Source organism: Castor canadensis, chromosome 7 (genome assembly GCF_047511655.1).
Source record: "Castor canadensis chromosome 7, mCasCan1.hap1v2, whole genome shotgun sequence".
Taxonomy (NCBI): domain Eukaryota; kingdom Metazoa; phylum Chordata; class Mammalia; order Rodentia; family Castoridae; genus Castor; species Castor canadensis.
The window spans coordinates 148,906,148-148,918,617 of NC_133392.1; the positions used below are offsets into that span (position 1 = coordinate 148,906,148).

The 12,470-nt window shown below is 42.6% G+C and overlaps 1 protein-coding gene and 1 pseudogene across 1 annotated transcript in view; one reads left to right on the forward strand and one right to left on the reverse strand.

Annotated features, from left to right (window-relative positions):
• Positions 1-12,470, forward strand: part of Capzb (capping actin protein of muscle Z-line subunit beta) — a 171,405-nt gene that overhangs the window by 21,174 nt on the left and 137,761 nt on the right. The gene's annotated exons all lie outside the window — the stretch shown is intronic.
• On the reverse strand, positions 357-937 carry LOC109687472 (small ribosomal subunit protein eS7-like; annotated as a pseudogene).

The following is a 12,470-nucleotide window of genomic DNA, read 5'->3' on the forward strand; positions in this document are numbered from 1 at the left end:
AAAAGTCAGTTGTTTTCTTATATCCCAGCAGTGAGCAATTGGAATTTGAAATTCAAAACACACTACCATTTACATTAGCACCAAAAAATAAAAGGTAACAAAATATGCCTAAGATCTGTGTGAAAAGTTACAAAACTCTGATGAAAGAAATCAAAGATGTAAATAAATAGCTATCCCATATTTATAGATAAGAAGAATCGATATAAAGTTATCAGTTCTTCCCAACTTGATTTATAGATTCGATTACTGAAGATTAAAATCTCAGCAAGTTATTTGTGACTGTTGATTCCGGAGTTTATATGGATTGGGAAACGACCCAGAACAGTATGAATTATACTTTATGTAGTCATTTTTGTTTACAACTGAAACTCTGGGAATTCAAAATTAACATCCTTGCCTGTGAGCTTCTTAGAGACACCAGAAAACGTTTCAAGCTTGTACTGCACGTTGTTCTGCTGTGCTTTGTCCAAATGAACCTTCATGAGCCGGCTGCCATCCAGTTTCACGCAGATCCTCTTAGCCACAATTTCACTTGAGAAGACCAAGTCCTCAAGGATCATATCCTGCACAGCTGTCAAAGTGTGGCTTCTGGGACACTTTTGCTTATTTCTCATATGGCTTTTTTGAGTTGGCTTAGGCACAATTCTCTGGGCAGTGAAGATCACATGCTTCCCACTGGACTTTTTCTCCAAATCACGTACTTGCTGGACTTGGATTTTCTGGAAAGACTTCAGTTGAGGAACTAGAACAAAAATTATGATAGCTTTCTGACCACCACTGACTTCAATTTCCTTGGCTACTGTGATGTTGATCTCCCACAGCTGTGCCTTGAGGTCCAAGTTCATCTCCAACTTCAGCAGGCCTGGGAGAGACCCGACTCGAACTCGTCTGTCTTCTCACCGTTGGGCTTCACGATCTCGGCACTTGAGCTGAACATGGCCTTGTCCTTGAGGAATGCCAGCTTAGCCAAGACAATATTAGTGAAGAAGAACAAAGTCAGGGGCTGACATTACCCAGTTTCAAGACTTACGATAAAGCTACAGTAACCAAACCAGTGCGATATTAATGAAAGAATAGACAATAAGATGAATGGTACAGCATAGAGAATCCAGAAAGAGACCCATCTAAATGTAGTCTATCAAACTTTGAAAAAGGAACAAGATAATTCAATGAAGAGTACCTTTTCAATAAATTGTGCTGAAATAACTCCATATTCATATACAATACAAATTAACGTAGACACTGACCTTATACAAAACTCCAAATGGATCCTAGATCTAAATGTAAGACACGAAACAAAATTTCTAGGACATAACAAAGGAGAAAATCTAGATGACCTTTTGTTTGGCAATGAATTTTATATAGAACAAAGATGACCTTTGATAAAATCAAAAAACTTCTTTTCAGTGAAAGTCACTGGTAAGAAAATAAAATTATAAGGTCCCATATTGGGAGAAAACATTTGCATAACATGTACCTGATAAAGGCCTTGTATCAAAAACATCTAAAAAACTCAACTAAAAAGTGGGCAAAAAAAAATCTGAACAGACACCTCACTAAGAAGTGATACAGCTGGTGGCTGGTGGAATGACTCAAGTGGTAGAGTGCATGCCTACCAAGCATGAAGTCCTGAGTTCAAACCCTAGCACCACCAAAAACCAAAAAATGTAAAGAAGAGATACAGATGGCAAGGAAGCAGGTGGAGATATTCAACATTATATAGGAAATTACAAATCATACTGAGATTATTAAACTAGCCAAAACCCAAAACACTGCAGTGCTTGGGAGGGCATGCAGGAACTCTTGATCATGGCTGTGAGGATGCAAAAGGTACGGCTACTTCAGAAAACATTTCCTACAAAGCTAAACATAGTCTACCCCACAGTCAAAACACATGCTCCTAGGTATCTAGCCTAATTTGAAAACATGTCCACATACAAACGTGCACACCAATGTGTGTCACAGCTTTAGTCATCAGTGCCAAAACTGGGAAGAAATCAAGATGCCTCAGTAGATGAGTTGACTGTACATCCATATAACAGAATCTTTATTCAGCAATGAAAAGAAATGAGCTATTAAACCATGGAGACTCACAAAGGAAATGTAAATGCATATTGCTAAGTAAAAAAAGCATTCTGAAGGACTGGTGGAGTGACTCAAACAGTAAGAGTGCCTACCTAGCAAGGCCTAGTGAGACCCTGAGTTCAAACCCCAGTGCTGCCAAAAAAAAAAAGGTAGTCTCAAAAAAAAAAAAGCATCTTGAAAAGACCTCATACTGTGTAATCCCAGCTATATGGCATTCTGCAAAAGGCAAAACTGTACATAATAGGAAAGTCAGTAGTTGTCAGGGATTCTGGGAGCATAGGGGACTGGGAATAGGTAGAGCACAGAGGATTCGTAGAACAGTAAAACTGTTCAACTGAAGTTCTTGAAAGAAACCGCATCTGTATTCAAGAACCTGCAGACTATGTGACCTTGACTGACTAGAACATCAGAGTGGGGAGAAATGGAATATTGCAGATAAAGATCCAAATTTACCTTGGGATGTCCTTAGTCCCCTTTAATTTCTGTCATCCTAACATCCTCATGACTACAAGATAAAACTCTTGGAATGTACCGACCTCTACCCTCCACCAAACCTAAGCTAAGAATGTGATTAAGGTAACACTTGAGGGGCCAGGAGTGGTGCCACATGCCTGTAGTCCCAGCTACTTGGGAGGCAGAGATTGGAGGATCACAGTTTGAAGCAAGCCTGAGCAAAAATTTAGCAAAACCATTTCTCAAAAAACAAGCTGGGGACAGTTGCATACATCTGTAGTCCCAACTACTCAGAAGGCAGAGGTAGGAAGATTGTGATTCAGGGATGGCCTGGATGAAAGTATGAGACCCCATCTGAAAACCAACTAAAGAAATAAAGGGCTGGGGACATGGCTTAAGTGGTAGAGCACTTGTTTAGAAGTTCAAGGCCCTGAGTTCAAATCCCAGTACAGCAAAACAAACAAAAAACCCCACCACCAACAACAAAAACAACCCAAAAAGCAGACAACACCTGAATCCTCTTAAAAATTTCTCTGCCTTGATAAGGATATCTGAATCCAATGGAAAAGATTTCCCTGAGTTCCTATAGCTCAACTGCTTTCTTTAGTTCTGTGACTATAAAGGTTTACATAACCTCTTCCACAGGGACTTGTCATACAGGGGACCTGTCACCGAGGGTAACTTGAATCCATGTTCCTGGACCATGTGCACTCATATTTGGCTCAGAATAAACTACTTTCTTATTTCAGTTAAAGCATTATTATTTTATGTTGCCAATACACGCATTTGCTAAAACATAGAAAATACAAGATGAAGAGCGAACCCCACCTTAAACTGTGGACTTCTTTAAGTTAAGTTATCAGTGTTGGTTCATAAAGTGTAACAAATGGACCACCGACAAATGTGCATGATATTAAGCATACAGGACATTGTGTGGTTGGTAGGGGAAGCAGAGTATATGGGAATTCTCTGCACTTTTTTCTCAGTTTTTCCATAAACCAAAAAAATGCTCTAAATAATTTTTTTTAAATAAATGATATTGCGGCAAAACAATGCATGCGTCTTCCCAGGAAGGTGGCATGTCCCAGCTCTCTTAGTTTGGTGGCTCAGGTGACTGATGTCTGGGCAGGGATTGTAGTGGAAGCAGCACAGGCCTGGCCCTTCCAAACATCTTGTACCAAACTCCAGCTTTTCTTCCTTTTGCAGTGACCTCATTCTAGTTGATGGACCTGAAAAGGGCTCCCCATCCACACTGGACTCCACATGAATGGGAGTGGGGAATGATATTATCTTAAGCCACCAAGATGTTCAGGACTTGTTACTCCAGCATGACATGCTTATAGCAAAACAAACAATAAATATAGAAAGTTCCCTACTCTCTTAGTCAATTTTCTGTTGCTGTAACAAATGCTGGAATTAGGCATAATGGTGCACTCCTGTAGTTCCAGGTGCTCAGGAGGTAAAGGTAAGAGGATCTCTTGAGCTGGGAGTTCCAGGCCAGCCTGGGCAACAGGGTAATTCTATCTCAAACAAGAGTGAGACTCTGTCTCAAACAAGATACCTGAGAATAGGTAACTTTAAAAGTACAGAAGTTTCTTTTGGCTCCCAGTTCTGGAGGCTGGGAAGTCCCAGAACTTGGCTCTGGCATGCTGAGAGCTTTCTTGCTGCCTCCTAACACGTGGCTAGTGAGGCACAAAGCATAGCAACTCTGGTCCTTCCTCCTCCTTGCCTTCCCCCTCCTCCCTCCCCTCCTCTTCTTCCTTCTACCTGCCCTGTGTTCTCAGCTTACCTGATCTGTAGGAAAACCTCTGCTCGCTTCCCTGATTGGGGTCCATGGTTCCTGAGGACAAAAATCTTGTTCACTCAAGGATCCATTGTGGCCCCATCCTGGCCTTATGTGCAGTGACTGGCATATAACAGGGGCTTGAAGACTATTAAGCATGGCCTCAGCCACACCATTCTCTGCTCAGAACAGTACAATTGCTAGTGTCCTTATCGTGAGACAGAAAGAACTGGCTTGTCTTCGTCAATACGAGCCCCTGATCTTGTCCAGCATGGACACTTTTCCACATCAAGCAGGGTCTCCTCACATGTAAAGGCCTATGGGAGTTCTCTCTAGACAGTGCTGAGACTCATGAGCCAGGAAAAGAAGTCTGAAGTTGTCTCTGAATAAAGTGAAAGGATTAGCTGCTGTTAGAACAGCACGGAAGCTGTGAGTAAGGAAATATTCTCTCTGAGATGGAGCCTCTTGAAATTGAAAAGATGCTTCCAAATGTGAGCTACCGACTGGATGGGAGCCTGCTTCTCCAGGGCCTCTTCCCCCTCAGTTGGGGACCTAGGCATGTCAAGCCCGCAGAGGCCTGGCGTGCAAAATGTGTCAGGACACAGCCTACCTGAGATCTTGAGGGAACGGGGCCCTTGGTTAGCAGGCATGGTCTGGTAATAAAGTCGTAAGTAAGGGTGGAATTGAGGCTTTCTGACAATGATAAAGCCAAATGGAGAATGAACAGTCAGGAGTCATCATAAGCCAAGCATTATTAGGAAAGCATTCAGTCAACATTTTTTTTTTTTTTTGGTGGTGGTTCTAGGGTTTGAACTCAGGGCCTCTCACTTGCTTGGCAGGCAGTCTACCACTTGAGCAGTGCCTCCAGCCCTTTTACTTTGAGCTATTTTTCTAATAGGGTCTCATATTTTCACCCAGGCTGACCTGGACTGCAACCCTTCTATTTATGCCTCCCAAGTAGCTGGGATGACAGGTGTCTATCAACCAGCCAACTAGGCTAAGCTTACTGGTTGAGATGGGATCTTGTTAATTACTTGCCTGGGATGGCCTGGAACCTTAATCTTCCCAATCTCTGCCTCCAAATAGCTAGAATCACAGGCATGTGCCACCACACCCAGGCTTTGTTCAACCTTTCATTAAGAACACTTGTATAGGACTAGCGGTGTGGCCCAAGCAGTAAAGCACCTGCTTTGCAAGGCTGAAGCCTTGAATTCAAACCCCAATCGCGCCAAAATAAAAAAAAAAAAAAAAACTTGTACAAAGTGTATTCGTTATCTATTACCGTATAACATATTATCCCCAAACACAGCAGCTTAAAAACAGCATTTATATAACTCATGGTTTCAGGAAATTAGGAGTGGGCCATCTGAGTGGTTCTTGCTTGGGGTTTCTCATGAGGTGGCAGTGAAATTGTCACTCAAACGAGTGCCTGACCAAGGCTGAAGGACCTGCTTCCATGATGGTGCACTCACATGGCGGTGGCAAGGAGCCCCAGAGATTCCTCCATAGATCTACCTGAGCATGCTTATGACACAGTAGCTGTCCTCCCCGAGAGAGGGTGATTGGGTGGGGATCAAGATGGAAGCCTCACAGTCCTTTAGGAACTAGTCTTGTTTATTTGGGATTTTGAGACAGGGTTTCAGCACATAGCCAGGCTGGCCTTGAACTTTCAATCCTGTGCCTCTGTAAGTGCTGGGATTGCAGATGTGTGCCATTATGCCCAGCACAATCTAGTCTTAGAAGTTACACACTGCCAGCTGGCCACACATTTGTAATCACAGCCCCGGGGAGGCTGAGTTAGGAGAATTCCAAGTTCAAGGCTAACCTGAGGTTGGAGGCCAGCTGGGCTACATAGTGAGTTTGAGGCCATTGAGCTACATACTGAGAACTTGCCTCAAGAAAAAAAAAAAAAGGAAATTGCACACAGTCCAGGGACAGGGAATCAATGTCTGCCTTCCAAAGGGTGTGTCAAAGTTGTATCTCATCAAGAAGAAACAAGAAACTTGAAAGATTTGAAGTTGCTAAAATTCCTGCTGCCTTTAGGTCAACGGGGATTTGACATGAAAAAGAGCAATGGTGAGATTCGTTCATTGGCTCGCCCATCCATCCCTTCACTTACTCATCCAATGGTATCTACCATGCTCAGTTGGAAAGCTGTACTGTATGCTACATGCTAAAGGACTCATGAAAAGCACCACTATAGTTACTTTATAACTAAAGTAACTACAGGTTACTAATAACTAGTAATTTAATTACTAGTTTTAATAGAGCAAAGAGCTTTATGTAAATATGAAGTATCTCATTCTTTCCAATAACCTTTTGCAGTGGGTATTATTTTAACTTATTTTGTGAGGCAGGGTCTCGCTATGTTGCCCAGGCTGTTCATGAACTCCTGGACTCAAGTGATCCTTTTACCTACTGAGTAGCTGAGATTACAGGTGGTGCTACTGTGCCTAGGCTCCTCACTATATAAATGAAAAACCTTAGGCTTAGAAAGGGGAGGTCAAATCCCTTCAAGGGATAGATTCACAAGCAGAACCTGTCTTAGTCTGTTGGAGCTGCTACAACAAAAATATCACACACTTATGACCGATGAGCATCTATTTCTCACGGTTCTAGAGGCTGATCCAACATCATGTAGGCAGCAGATTTAATGTCTGGTGAGGACCCACTTTCTGGCTCATAGATGGTTCCTTTTCCCATGGTGGAAGGGGCAAAGAGTCTGTCTAGGACCTCTTTATAAGGACACTAATCCCATTCATGAGGCCTCCGCCCTCACGATTTATCACCTCCCAAAATTCCAGCCTCCAAATACCATCACCTTGGGGTTAGGATTTCAACATATGAATGGGGAGGGGGGGAACACATAAACATTCAGGCCATTCCAGAACTAAAGGACTCTGATCTCAAAGCCATATGCTTATATCACCACACCCTACTAGTCATGGTAAAAATTGCCATTACCATCTTAATAGTGTATTTTTATTATCCAACTGAGGACTCCCAGGCTTAGAGAGTTGAGTGACTTGTCCCAGGTTGTTTTGAGCATCTGGGCTGCAAAGCCAGCTCCTGAGAGCTCCAAATCCGGGCTCCTTCTTTTACACTTGCTTAGCACAGAGTCCATTCTGTTCTGCTTCCTGCAGAAATACAGACAGCCAAGATGCAAGAGGGCCCCAGGGACTGGGGAGGGTGGGAAGGGGGAATTACTGCGAAGGCCTGGAAGCTTTTATAGGCATGGATCGCCCCTGGTCAGATGAAGAACACATCAGAATCTCTCCAGAGGCTGTTGCGAAGATGCTGTGGAAGGCTGGTGTGCCTGATGAGGTGTTGGACCCGACGCTGTCGGCCAGCTGGCGCTCAGAGCTGGTCCAGCCCTTGCCGTAGTCCCGGGATGAGGTCAGGTGCAGCACATCCCGCGGAGCCCTTGCTGAGCAGCAGGCAGGCTGCACAGGTGATATGCACGTTTACCCAGCATCCCGCTGCCACAGACAAAGCAGTGCTATCCACTCTCCCCATTTTATAGAGCAGGAAGCAGAGACCTAGAAACCGTGACTTACATGTCTGAGCCCCTGCCTGTGTCCCATCATGAAGTGGTTATCTAGGGTTCACAGAGTTGCAAGCTATAATGGCTTACAACTGAGGGCCTGGAGTTAGGCATCCTAATGTCATGGGGCCTTTCTTTCCATAAAAAGTTAAACATTGCATTTTATGATTATGTTGGAATAAAGTTGAATCTAATATAGACTGAATTCACTAAAATTTACTCATTACCAATCTATTTCTTGTCTTCTGATTTTAGATAAGATCGGACATGTTCTGCGTGATACGGCTGTAGGCTTTTCTTCTGGCTTTAAAATAAATTTAAGTAAACAATTTTGGAAATCTGATGGGCCCTAGGAACTGTGCTTACTGAACCAAATGGAGAAGTCACTCCTGATTTCCCCTCTTGCTGGCTGTGTCACTTTGGCCAAGTTACTTTAACTCTCTGTGTTTCACTTTTCTTCCTTGTGCTATGAGAATAAGTGGTAGACTATACTTTATATGGTATTAAAGAGGATGGAACGAAGGAATATACATAAAATGCTTGATTCGGTGCCTATCATCATTGAAAATGCTCAAAAAAAAGTGTAAGGTCATGGGAATTCACAAGATTCTGAGTCACCCACCCAAAAGTGTTGACATCAGCTCTGAAACAAAGATCTTTACTTAACAAAACAAAGATCCAGGCCTGTAAACCATAGCCAAGGGGTCAGGTGACCCCAATAATAGTTGATGCATTGACATATTGTAAATCTGTGCCCTAGCCTTCTGATATTAACCATAATGCCAGCCTGGTGTGTTGGTCCTAGAGAGGAACCTAACTCTCCAAGCCCCTCCATCTTGGTAAAAACTTGTGTCAGGGTAAAAATAATTGTATCTCTCCTCACTCTAGAGACAACTGCTTTTCATCTATTCAAAGTGTCTTCCTTTCCTTAAGATGTGAAGGTAGAGGATATAAGGATGTTGAAAAACGTGGCAGGGGTGGGGGGAAGGTGGGAGGTAAAAGGGTGAGTGAGGGAGCATAATGGAAGGGGCTGAACTGACCAAAGTAAAGCACACCCACAGTGGGCCTGCATTGAGATGACCCTTTGAACATCAACTTAAACAATAAAGAAAAACAGGACTGTAAAATGGGTACAGTATGTGTGTGGGGAGGTACTAATGGGAGGGGGGAGGGTAAAGGAAGGAGATTAAGGTGACGATGTATGGCAGATGGACTTCATATACCTATATGAAACAGAACTAAGAAACCTCTTGCAATTGCTTTAAGTGGGGTGGGGAGGGGGCTGAGGGGGGAGACGATGAGGGAAATATAAATATACAATATAAGTCTAATCGGAATTGTCACAATGGATTCCCTGTATAATGAATATATCCTAATAAAAATTTATATAAAAAAGGAACTCAAAATGCTCCCCACCCAAAAAAAAAAAAAAACCACATGTCTTCCTTTCCTAATTTTAGAGTTACTTTCACAACAACAACAAAAAAAACATAAATCAATGTTCTTAAGTAATTTGTCCTGGTCCCACACTAGCAAGTGGTGGGGCTAGGAGTATACCTGAGCTTTATCCAACTGTAAAACCTCTTAAACTCCTCAAGGTGATTAGAAAATAAATGGCAAAACAGAGCTGAGAACGGGGCTACAGAGAATCTGTTCCATGAATAAAGTAAAGTCAATGGATCATGTGTTTCCAGGATATCTTTAGATAGATGTCTAGAGTATGGTGGTAAAATATATGTAATATAAAATTTCCCATTTTAACCATTTTTTACTGTATAATTCAGCAATGTTGAGTAAATTTGCATGCTGTTCTACATCACCACTATGCATCTGTAGTTTTTCATCACCTCAAACTGAAACTCTGTGTCCATTACACAATAACTCTCCAGCCTGCCCTCTTCTAGGCCCAGTCATCACTATGCTATCTCTGTCTCTATGAATTCGTCTCTTCTAGGTACATCATGTAAGTCTTCCAGGCTAACCTTGACTGTTAAAATCTCTTCCATTTTCCCCATGAGTATATGGAGGGTAGGAAATGTGGTTCCCCTGCAGTTAGGGCATAGAGGTAAGGAGCCAAAAAGCCTGAAATAAGAGACCATGGGCTTTGGTTGCAGTGGGCTGGTGAGAAGGTGGACCTAGACACCTCAGGGTCTGGAGAAGTACCTTCCCCATCACTCTCCATGCCACAGCCCCCTTCACCTATGCATGGAATTCTGCACTCAGGAAGTCTACCATGATGAAGCAAACAAGCAGAACCAGCTGGTACTGGTTCGATGACAGACCTGAAGACCAACAGGGATCTGAGGGATCATCAGTCCAGTGGTGCCATTGCAGTTTGTGGAGTTGCAGGGCTTAGAGAGAATAGGAATGGAGTTACTGGAACAGGGTTTGAATTTTGGCTCTAACATACTAGCTGTGTGATGTTCAGCAAGTTATTCGACACTTCTGGTCCTCAATTGCCCCATGTAAACTTCATAGGCTTATTAAGAGGATTTAAATGGAATGTTAAGTAAATTAATGCATGTAGGGCACTTAGACTAGACAAGTAGGAAAGGCAATAAAAGTATTTGTTAAAATAAAAATGACCAAGTGGCCTACGTAAGGAAGGACAGGTCCCTGTCCTCACTGCAAGTGGGGAAGCAGCTCTGGTTTGTCTCATCTAGACATTGGGCTTCTTTGTAAAAGGTCACTAAAAGGAAGTACAATGGATGACCATCCCTGTTGTGACATCATCCTGTGTTTTACAAACAGCAACATGCTGTGCCCAAGGTCTCACAACTACTGGGTAGTGGGTAGACCAGGTGTCCAAGCCAAGGCAGGGCTGTGTCACCTACACTATACCACCCCCAGTGTCTTGTTTCCCTAGACAAATCTCCTGAGTCACTGTGAACAGTTCAGCTTTATGTCAGATTGCAGAAAAGAGATTTTGTTCCTTCATGGCAAAGGCCACTGAAGATGCCCACTGGAAGTTGTCTAACTTATACCATGTGTGCCGGAGAAGATTTCTGAGCAGACTGGATGGCATTCCTGGGTGCTAGAACCTTCCTCTGTGCGGATAACTTTGGACTTGGTTCCCCACAGACTAATGACTGTGAAGTGCGGTATTGATGCCACCTCTAAGGCCCTGTGTAATTGGTCCCACAGCCTTTGCCAGTGATTTGTTCAAAGATGGCAGGTCTAGGTCAATAGAGGTAAATGAGACACTAGAAGAATTTGCCTGGTCCTCGGTCCTGTTGAATGAACCAGGAGCACATGTTCTAGTTTCTAAGGGAAGTCCTGTTGCAAGCATGAAGAAGCCAATCCAAGAACTAGACTATATGCAAAGTAGATACAGAAAATCCCAGAAAACACACTTTCCAGCATCCTGATCATCCAACGTGTAGCTATGTGTTAACCAATATGGTGGCCACAAGCCACAGGTGGTTGCTGAACACAAATTGAAATATGCTCTTAGTGTAATATATATATATATATATATATATATATATATATATATATATATATATGATTTTGAAGACTTTGGATGAAAAGAAAATGCAAAATAGTTCAATGATTTTTTAACATTGATTCCATGTTGAAACAATATTTTGGATATATTGAGTTAAGTTGTTATTAATATCCATTTCAACTGTCTCTTTTTACTTTCATTAGTAGGATGTAGGAAATGATAAGTGACATAGGTGACTTGCATTCTATTTCTGTTAGAGATTGCTGGTCTAGGCTTAGGGTTGTAGAGCTGGGAGTGTAGCTCAGTGGCTGAGTGTTTGCCTAGCATATACAAAGTCTTAGGTTTATATCCCCAGCACTGGGGGGAAAAAAAGGCTTAGCATTACATGAGCTGGAAGAATATCATTAGTATGCTCATTTATGAGGAAGTGTGACCTTGAAAATATGGAATTTCTATGTCCTATAATAGACAAGCAACAGCAAGGTCTACTCTTTTCAGGGGGAAGTAGAGTGAAGAATTGGGCATTCTAATGGGAAAATCTAATCACACATGGAACTATAGAAAATAATGCAATGACCTCCACATGCCCGTCCCCCAGCACCAACAGTTAGCAACATATAACAGCCCTTGTTTCATCTTTACCTCTGTTCAATGTGCTGGGCTATCCTGAAGTGACGTTCAGAACTCAAATCCTTCCACGTGTAAATGCCCCACTATGTATCTCTAAGAGACAAGACCTTGGTTAAACATTGTATATCTATCACATCATTAACATGTGAAAAAAAAATCCTTAAACTGGCTCACAGTTAGTGTTCAGATTTCCCTGACTCCCTCATCCTTGTATCGTTGTAGTTGGTTCATTCAGATCAGGATTCAAACAAGGTCCAGAAAATATATTTGCCTGAGATATATACTTGGTGGTACTGAGTTTGAATTCAGGGCCTCACGTTTGCTAGGCAGGCACTCTACCACATAAGCCACTCCACCAGCCCTTTTTTGGGTGTTTTCGAGCTAGGGTCTCACAAACTATTTGCCCGGGCTGGCTTCGAACCTTGATCCTCTTGATCTCTGCCTCTTTGTGTGTGTGTGTGTGTGATACTGGGCTTTGAACTCAGGGCCTACACCTTGAGCCACTCTGCCAGTCTTTTTTTGTGATA